We start from the raw sequence: 10842 nt of genomic DNA on the forward strand, positions 1-10842 counted from the left end.
AATTTTTCTGGATGATCTCAGTGTTTTTGGAGCGCAATTGGAGCATTTGAAGCAATTACGGTTATGCTTTATGAAATGCAGAGAGGTGAAGTTCAGTTTGAATCCTTTAAAGTGTGCATTTGTTGTTCGCAGTGGCAGGCTATTGGGACATATAATTTCTGAAGATGGTATTTCCGTGGATCCGGATAAAATTGCCGCAATTATGGAAGCGCCTCCATCGCGGAACCAGAAACAGTGTCAGATTTTTCTGGGACAAGCTCGTTGGCATGGGAGACATTTGCGGTTTGTCGCGCATTTAGCAATCCCAATCACTCAGGCAGCTCATGCTATAGAATATTTTGAATGGCCACAGGAACGTGACTTGGCTATCCAAAGCTCCGATTATGCTTGCACCGAATTGGGGTCAGGATTTTCATGTGTTTGTGGATGCTTCGGATCGAGCTATTGGCAGTGTGCTGATGCAGGAATAAAGTCAAGGATGGATCCGACCTGTCTATTATGCTAGTAGACGATTATCATCCGCAGAAAGAAATTATTCTGTAACCGAAAGGGAATGTTTAGGGATAATTTATTCACTGAAGAAATTCTGGCACTATCTGTTGGGCCGATGCTTTTTCTTCCATGTGGACCATTCGGCTCTTTTATACTTGGTAAGGCAAAAGAATTTGACGGGAAGATTGGCCAGATGGGTGCTTATGCTGCAGGAATTTGACTTTGAGGTCATACATCGGCTAGGGGCTCAGCATGCGGTGGCTGACTACCTATCCAGGTTAGATTTTGAAGAGCCGCCGACGGATGTAGCTGATGAATTTTCGGATGCGTCTCTGTTTCTAACAGGAGTAGCTGCAAAGGATATCACAGTTTCGCAACAGGCAAGGGTCATTCCTAGCATCCCATGGACATGGTATGAGGAGATGTTTCATTTTATCGACAGCGGTGAAATGCCTTCTTTCTTGTCCAGCCATCAGAGGAAATGTATGGCTATTAGAAGCATGAATTTTGAGATTATTATGGGAAAGCTCTATTATCGTACGGTGGCAGAGGTATTACTTAGATGTGTGCTACCACAGGAGCAGGAAGCAGTATTAGAGGAAGTTCATACTGGTATTGCGGGAGGTCACTTTGCAGCATTAATCACAGCTCAAAAGGTTCTCCAATCTGGATTATGGTGGCCCACATTGTTTCAGGATGCGAGAAATTATGTGCAACAGTGTGATGTGTGTCAGCGGTTGGGGCAACCTACCAAACGGTCCAGAATTCCTTTTCAGCCGGTTCTGCCTTTGGAGCCTTTTCAAAAGTGGGGTTTGGATTTTGTTGGTCCTTTTAAACCAGTGGCAGCTCACACAGGAAATAAGTATATCTTGACAGCCCACGAATTACGCTACCAAATGGGTGGAGGCATGGCCTTTGAGAGATAACACTATAGTTTCTGTGGCGGGATGCTTATATAAGGATATCTTTTCTAGATATGGCTACCCTATTGAGCTGGTTAGTGATAGGGGAAGTCATTTTTTTAATAAGGTGATGAAGAGAATGCTACGGTTTTATTTTATATTACACAGGAAATCTTCTCCATATTATCTGCAGGTGAATGGGCAAGCAGAATCAACTAATATGCAATTGATCCGGATTTTAACAAAGTTGGTGAATATGCATCGAACGGATTGGGATGTGAAACTTCCTTCCGTCTTATGGGCCTATCGAATAGCTTATAAAGTGGCAACAGGATTGACTTCTTTTAAGCTGGCATTTGGCATGGAGGCAATCACTCCGGTGGAGCATGTGATTCCGAGTATGCGGCTGTTGATTGTGGATCGTCTTTTTCCGGAGGATTCTATGATTTATCGATTGGATGTTTTGCAGGAACTGGACGAAGAGCGGCTGAATAGCTTTGCGGTGCTGCAGGATCTGCAGTCTAGGCGGAAAAAATGGTTGGATCGCCCGAAAGCACGGCAATTTGTTCGGGGACAGATGGTCCTTGTCTTCAATTCCTGCCACGAGAAGATGCCGGGGAAGCTTAAATTACAGTGGTCAGGACCATTCTGGATTTTCAAGCATGCGGGCTCATCTCTTTTTATTTGGCGGATTTACGGGGGGAGGTTATTTCTGTGCCGGTCAATGGTTTCAGAATGCGCCATTATGTTTCACCTACCACGATTCAGTGCCCTTTTGCTGTGGTACAAGAGCCGGAAGCCACCCTAATCATGATTGGGGATTCTTTTGCATGCAATCTTGGAAAGCGGGAAAGGATCTATGATGGTTGCGACACCGTGGATCGCTCTATTTTGGGAACTCATTGTGGAAAGGTTACTACTACATGCAGACGATTCTTATTGTGTTTCTCTTGTTTCGTGTGTCGTGCGCTCTTAGTTCTATACTCTCTGCTCCTTCATCTCATCGCCACCATGACAGCTTCTCTCCTGCAATGTATTCCTTTCACGCTTGTACAGCAGTTATCGCTTCGACGAGTGGATGCATGGCTGCAAGACTTGCGGCTGCGTGTGTTCGCCAACCTGGATTGGCAAGGGATCCCAGTTCACCTGCAAGCAGTAGGTTTGATTGAGCAACTCGTTGCTGGCGATATGGTGGTGCTGAATAATCGGCAGATTTAGTTGACAGCAGAAAGGGTCTCAAGGTGTTTCTGTTTGCCCAACGATGGCGTGGTGCGCGCCTCTCATGTGATCCCTGCTGCTGACATCGAGTATAAGCTTTCAGGGTTGTCATATGTAGCAACCAGGGATGCGTATCGATGGTTTCTCGAGGTGATTTGGTTGCAAGACAAAACCTATAACATTTCGACCCGAGTAAGGAATGTTTTGCATTCGGCCAACTTTGGGCCAATAGCTTGGGAAGCGGTGGTCAGAGAAAGCCTGCTACTAGCGGAGTGCCAAAGAGTGATGGCACAGTTGGGGAGGAATACCCCAACCAATACAAAGTTTGGCCAACTGCTCACATTGATTTTTCCTTTAATAGAAGTTTTTCCTCTCGCCCTGCGTCCTCTCTGCCACTTTGAAGATGATCGCTTGGTGGTCCAAGGCACTAATGCTCCTCTGTCACAAACGCAAAGCTTGGCAGTGCCGGCTGAGAGAGAAACACAACAGCCGCATGTGGGCACTGGGGATTTTTCTGGTCCATCGACAGCAGTGGTATCCTCTGGAGCCCAAGAGATGGCCACTACAGGTGCAGGATCAGCAAGCTGCAAGCGTGGCAGAGAGGAACAGCAATTTTCTACACCACCTCCAGCGATGGCATCTCTTCTTTCAGAGGATTTTTCGGTGGCTCGTCGGCGTCATCGAATGCAGGAGAGAGTGGGCGGTGCTACTCCGTTGAGGACGGACGGGCTCTCCGGTTGCGGATGTTCCCGCTCAACCGGAAACTTCTGGCGCTACCAATGCGGCTGCCTCAACGGGAGGTACTCTTCCCGCAGCGCTACCTTGGGAGGCTACGGCAGCGACCCCTGCTGACCAATTGCAGGCATGCGGCACTTTTTTGAGCAGACTTGCAGAGTCTATTCATGCGACCTGGCCAGCCCCCGTCACAGAGGGAAGAGTCAATGAGCTGAAAGCGCAGGTAGCGGCCTCGCAGACTCGCATTGCCGAGTTGTCCACTCAAAATGAAGAGCTGACTGCAACAACTCGCCAACAAGGGGCAGAAATACAAATGTTACGAGGAGCTAATGTTGAGTTTGTGGCCTCTATTCAACAGGAACTTCTCCAGTTGAGAACGCAGCATAGCCTAGCCTCTTACTTAGCCTCGCACCCTGGTGATGTAATGATCAATATGAATGACTTGGACGCGTTGGCAGTGGAGATGCAAGAAGATCTCTGAGTTTTTTTGGATAATCAACTACAAAGCTGGAGCACACGCTTGGCTACTGAGGTGAGAGCACAGCCATCCACTCAGCAGGTTGTGGTGAAACACCCCGAGTCATCAAACACTGACAGAGGTAAGAGTGTTGTTCCCGAGGGTTTTGATGTTGCTGATTGGGCACAAGCTACAAAGGATTGTGCTGAAGCCCAGGCTCATGTATCTCGTTTGCAGAAAATGATTCGTCGATTTCGTAAGGAGCGGCGCAGGGTCTGTTTTTGGGTGGAGACCTTAGCTCATTCTTTTTCTCTTAGTCTACCACCTTGCCCTCCATTTTGGTCTTCTCTTAATAGATACCTTTCTCGCTATTATCCCTTACATACACCTCTTGCTCCTCTTCCACAAGCACCTCAATCTATTTCTTTGCCAATGCAGTTTATTCCTCGGGCTCCCTGGCCGGAACATATTGAGATAGATCCACGTCTTTTGGATGAGGTCTATCGGGCTCATACTGCAGATTTTAGAGGCTTTGGCTATATTGATATTTCCTCTTCACCAGAACAGGGTGCAGAGCAACCACCGGAACCTTCCAACTGGAGGGGCTGAGTGTGGGTTCGCGCAATCCACCATGTGTGCCAGATGTTACGGCATTAGCCGCACATGCGCACCTGCGGTCCTACGGAAGTCTGGACACTGCGGATCAAGGGTATGCGGCATGTGGCGGCCGTAGCGGCAGTTCTTCACAGGATATCATGGGACAGGAGTGTGTGCACCGTTCGCGATCTGCGCTGGAGCAGCGGTTGTATATGGAGGGGCATACCTATCTTTTGATGTAACTTAACCAATCTCTATGATATTCATGGTAACTACTGTTGTAACTCTGTGTCTAGAATACAAATGAATGAAGCAAGAGGTGTTATGTGCCTGTGTACTGTGTACTTCCTTCTCTTGCCATTTTTATATATTGATGTTCATATAATGTAGTTGCGGGTAATCATTCCCGTAATGCCTATTGCTCCTTTGCAGGCAATAGCCATTACAGAGAATAAGTTGCCCTACTATTGTGCCAATAACTGGCCCTGAAAGACCTGTAAACCCTTCAGAGCAAGTGTCACTTGAAGTTCTAGTAACCTATATACCAAAAACCACCACTGTCAATGCTACTGCTCACCTAGCCTCAATTTATTCCAAGATAGATCTCAGGCCATGTTACTACCAGGTGAGGATCAAGGAGGGAGACATTCCCAAGATTGCCTTCAACACCAAGTTTGGGTATTACAATTTTACAGTTAGGCCTTTTGGTCTAACTAGCACCCCTGTTACCTTTAATCACGAAGAAGTTAGAGGTATTTGTTTTGGTCTTCGCGGATGACATTTGGTTTATTCAGAAGCCAAGAAGATCGTAAACAATATCTATGACAATGTCTTAGAAAGCCATTGAACCTATTTTGAAGCTTCCAAATTTTTGATAAGGCTTTTGAAGTTCCAATAACGAATGTTGTGTCCCCTATAAAGAGGTCTTAGGATCCCCCAAGAAAAACTATCCAACGCATGTTGTAACCACTTCCCCTTTTGCATTACTATCCCTTTGCGATGTTTCGATTATAAGATGAATACAAGTTTCCAACGATATGTAAGCTCGTGATACGGTAATTTTTGGAAAAAGAAGATCAATCCAACCTTCTACTTTCAAGTTCTTGTAGTGCAATGAGAAGTTATTGTTGTGCAATTGACAAATAGAAAAGACAGTAAATGAGACGTGCTTAAAAACTCACAAGGAATCAAGATGGGAAAGTGAAATAGATAAACTCATAAATATTGCAGACATTTAAACTCCTAAGAAGAATAAGAAAACAAACTTATGATTTAGTCAAGAACTCAAAGTTGGAATCTTTACTCAAGACTATCGTAGACAGAAGACCCTTTGCCAAGATGTCCTTAAGGATTTAATTAAAGAGGAGAGACTCACATTTCAAGACAAGGAAGTACGGACAATACTCAAACTTTTCAAAAAAAGGTTATTTCTTCAATTAAAGCCAAAAAGGATGACAAGGGAGGCAGGAAGTAATTACAAGAGAGGCAAGAAAATTTACAGCTCATCAAGATCCTCTATTATATGGTCACATAACCAAGTATCGCAAGCACCGCATATATTAGGACGCTCACCCTCTTGAATGCTTCTACGAGAAACAGCTTGAGCAATTTCTCGGGTATGAGATGATAAAAGAAAAAGACCTCTAAGAGGAAGACTTCATATGGTATCGAGGCAAATCTTGGAATGGGGATGAACTACACAAGCAAGAACAACCTTGCGGAGAACCCAAGATCTCGTGTCCTTTTGACATAATAGTATCGAGAGCCCAGTCACGGAGCCTCTGTAACCATAGCAAGTCAGGTATTGTTGCAAAAATGGTCTCTACCCCAGAGAGTCACTCTTGTGAGATGTCGTCATGTCTTCCATATCGTCTGACCCACACAAGAATTTTGTTGAGGAAAGAGGAGATCTTTGTATCGCTCTAAGAACTGTCTTTTAACTGCCTCATCTGCACTCTGCAAGTGAGAGATGCATACAGGAAGAACCAAGTCTTCATGCCAAGATGCCATCAGATAAGAAAATGACTAAGTTACAAGAGAGTGCAGATCGCAAAAATAAGAGGATAACAAGTGATGATAAAGAAGGGATTACCAATAGCTTATAAAGAGGAAGTAGCGTATCGAAGAAGCCACAAATGCGATGACTTATTCAAGAAGATAGCTTATTAAGAAAGATTTCCCATGACTCCAATATTATACTAGTAGAATTTTTTGGGATGAAGAAGTGTAAGAGAGAAGTCAAGTTGAAAGCGTTAACAAAAAGTTAAGTCGCAATACATATCCAAAAAGCTTCATCAATTATGTATTTTATTCGAGTTGAGGATAGCTCTTTCTTTTTTTGTTGGAGAGAGATGATGCCTTCAATAGACTCAAAGACCTCTTGACCAAAAATTCTGTCCTCATCAACCCTGACTAATTCACCCCTTAGCTCTTCTTTACCCGAGGAAGTTCAACAAGAAATTCAGGTAGACCCCTATTTTAGACCTCTTCTACAAGAGATTCAAGCTCAGAATTGGAGGGAGCATTTAGGTGACTATACCCTAGCAGATGGTCTTCTTTACTTCAAACAGTGGATGTGCATTCCCACCAGTTTGCACACCCAGATTTTAAAGGAAGCCCACGATAACTTGTTGGCAGCTCATCCCGGGTACCAAAAAAATGTTTGCTACCCTCCAAAGGAATTTTGACTAGCCTAAGATGAAGAAGGACATCCTGGATTATGTTCGCAAATGCCTTACTCGCCAGAAGATCAAAGAAGAACGCGTCAAGCTACCTGGTAAGCTTCAGCCCCTAGATATTCCTCAAATGTAGGAATGTCTGAGTATGGACTTTGTCACTGGTCTCCCTTAAAGAATCATTAGTGATCGGGATGCCAAATTTATTTCTAATTTTTGGCAACCCATGTTTCGATCTCTGGGTACCCAACTGAATCTCAGCTCAGCATATCATCCAAAGACTGATGGTCAAACTGAGTGAGTGAATCAAGTCATTGAAAATATGCTTCGAGCATACTACAACCAGCAGCCCCAGCAATGGATCAAGTTTCTTCCCTTAGTTGAGTTTTCTTATAAATCTTCTCACCATCGTAGCCTCGGAATGTCACCCTTTAAATCATTGTATGGTCAGGAATGTTTAGTCCCTCTTCTTAGGCCCAGCTCTTCATGTTCCTATCGCTAAGTCTACCCTGGAAGAGATGGATCATCAACTTCTAACCATTAGAGACAACCTGAAGAGAGCTAGTGATAGACAGAAGAACTACTGCTCTGCTAGACGCTTTAGCGAAGGAAAACAAGTTTTCCTTAGAGTCAAACGCACACCCTCTTCTTTGTAATTTTACACATATTGGTAAGCTACTTGCATACTTGCCATGCTCAAGATTACGCTTAAATAAATCAAGGTTTCCATTAAACCTTGCTCTTGCTCTCTCACTCTCTTGAAGGCCAAACCCTTGAGGGTTTTGTGAAGAAGCTCCTCTCTCCTTCCTCTTCATCCTAAATCCCTTTCCTTGTTCTTTGAGCCTCACATCTCTTCAAGAAGGACTTCAACCCCACTTCCCTCTTGATTAGGGGAGGTAATCTTCACTTCTAGTAGGATTAATTAACATAAATCATGTGTTTTAATACTAAGAAGGTTGATGTGCATCATTTTAAGTTTAATCTTTAATGATAACCTTGGAATTAGGATTAAGTATTATTGGTAGTTATGCATCATTGAGCTAAGCTTCAAAGGTATATTTGCATCCTTAAGCTAAGCTTTAATGGTAACTTTGCACTTAGGTGTAAGCTTTAGTGACTACCTTGTATTTTAAGTTTGAGCTTTAATGGTCACTTTGTAATTAGGGTTAAGTGCTAAGAGTATCCCTGCATCATTAGGTTAAGTTTCAAAGAGATATTTGCATACTTAAGCTAGGCCTTAATGGTAACTTTTCACTTAGGCGTAAGCTTTAGTGACTACCTTATATTTTATGTTTAAGCTTTAATGGTAACCTTGTAATTAGGGTTAAGTGCTAAGAGTATCTATGCATCATCAGGATTTTCACTCTTAAGCTAAGCTTTAATGGTAACTTTGCACTTAGGTGTAAGCTTTAGTGACAACCTTGTATTTTAGGTTTGAGCTTTAATGGTAACCTCGTAATTAAAGTTAAGAGCTAAGAGTATCTATGCATCATTAGGTTAAGCTTCAAAGGTAGATTTGCACTCTTAAGCTAAGCTTTAATGGTAAATTTGCACTTAGGTGTAAGCTTTAGTGACTACCTTGTATTTTAGGTTTAACCTTTAATGGTAACCTCGCAATTAGAGTTAACTGCTAAGAGTATCTATGCATCATGAAAATAAGCTTCAAAGATAGATTTGCATCCTTAAGCTAAGCTTTAATGGTAACTTTGCACTTAGGTGTAAGCTTTAGTGACTACCTTGTATTTTAGGTTTAAGCTTTAATGGTAATCTCGCAATTAGGGTTAAGTGCTAAGAGTATCCATGCATTATTAGGTTAAGCTTCAAAGTTATATTTTAACTCTTAAGCTAAGTTTTAATGGTAACTTTGCACTTAGGTGTAAGCTTTAGTGACTACCTTGTATTTTAGGTTTGAGCTTTAATGGTTACCTTGGACTTAGGATTAAGTGCTAAGAGTATCTATGCATCATTCGGTTAAGCTTCAAAGGTAGATTTGCACTCTTAAGCTAAGCTTTAATGGTAACTTTTCACTTAGGTGTAAGCTTTAGTGACTACCTTGTATTTTTAGGTTTAAGCTTTAATGGTTATCTCGCAATTAGGATGAGGTGCTAAGAGTATCTATGCATCATTAACATAAGCTTCAAAGGTAGATTTGCATCCTTAAGCTAAGCTTTAATGGTAACTTTGCACTTAGGTGTAAGCTTTTGTGACCACCTTGTATTTTAGGTTTAAGCTTTAATGGTAATCTCGCAATTAGGGTTAAGTACTAAAAGTATCTATATATCATTAAGTTAAGTTTCAAAGGTAGATTTTCATCCTCAAGCTAAGCTTTGATGGTAACTTTGCACTTAGGAAAAGCATTGAAAGACAAGATTGCAATTTAGGGTTTAGCTTCCATAGTGACTTTGTGTGTGATTAGGGTTAAGCTTCCATGGTGACCTTGTGTGATTAGGGTTAATCTTCCATGGAAACCTTGTCTCATTAAAGAGAGAAAGGTATAGTCTCATTATGGTAATCAAGCTTAGGGTTTGCATGTCCCTTTATGGTAGGAAGAATGTATGGTTATAATCCTCTCTTCCAAGCTTTAATGGAAAGCTGCAAGACTCATTAGTTTTAGGACGACCTTCTAGCTTCTTAAATGGAAAGCTAGGCACCACAAGAAACGAGTATTTGTCTAAGCTCGATAGAAGTAGTTCAAATTTTTGGTATTGAAGAGTATTTCTAAAGTTGTCAATTTCAAGTTTGTTTGTAAATACGGGATTGGGGAGATAAGGGATAACTTCGCGGAATTGATCTCCGTGTTGTTTGAACCGAAAACTCTATAAGCTTCCATGGAGATGCCCCATGGATGGCAAAGGATTGCAAAACACCTGGGAATCGTACAAAACGGAGATTGAACTTAAAAAGTTGGCATTTCCAAAGAGACATTAACCATCAAATGCCTATGGCAAAAACTCGCTTGTGTTTTCTAAATGAACTTGGCTGATAGATAATTAATGAAAGTAGGAATTAAGGTTGATAAATGAATGAATCTGGAAATTACCAACTAGGAGTTAAAAAGGAATCTCGAGAGGTGATAGGGATAGCCCATTGCAAAACATAGATTTAACTGGGAGTTTTGAAGATTGTCTAGAAATGATCGAAAATCAAGATAGATCTTCTTGGGGTCAATTTGATTGAAAGGCCGGCCCATTGGGAGGATTCTCTTGGCGAAATTAACGGAGATTGGCCCTTTTTTGCTAGGGCAGTGTAACCAACAAGTTTGTTATACCTATGTCATTCATGCCCGAGGGATAAGGGATGAATGGGTTTGTTTAATTTTTGCCCGGTCGGGTGAAGTACCCGCGGTTTCTTAGTGGAAAACGGCCATAATCTGGGTATGGCGTGATGCCAATAGTTGGATGAGAAGGTCATATTCAGGGAGGATGATGTGATTGTTAATTAAGGAAATTTGGTCGATTTGGTTGCTTAAAAAGGAACTGGAAAGGCTAGGACAATAGGGGCTATCCTGTACATCTGTCACCAGATGGTGCTATACCTCTCGAAATAAAATGGTTAGGAAGGAATGATTAAATTACTTGATGAGCCTTTCCCAAACACTTAATTCTGGGAAACATTGTGAAGGTGCTGCCATTTTGATGGCTTGTAACCTATTATCGTGGTTCTGAGTGAGGCAAGATGAATTTGTTGAAACTAAATGTGTTGCATGATTAGTTAGGAAACTAGTTACAAGCTAATTGTAGTAGATAAAGGTAAAGAAATAAATTAA

This window comes from Adiantum capillus-veneris, chromosome 16, assembly GCF_014529385.1.
Source record: "Adiantum capillus-veneris isolate H3 chromosome 16, ASM1452938v2, whole genome shotgun sequence".
NCBI lineage: Eukaryota > Viridiplantae > Streptophyta > Polypodiopsida > Polypodiales > Pteridaceae > Adiantum > Adiantum capillus-veneris.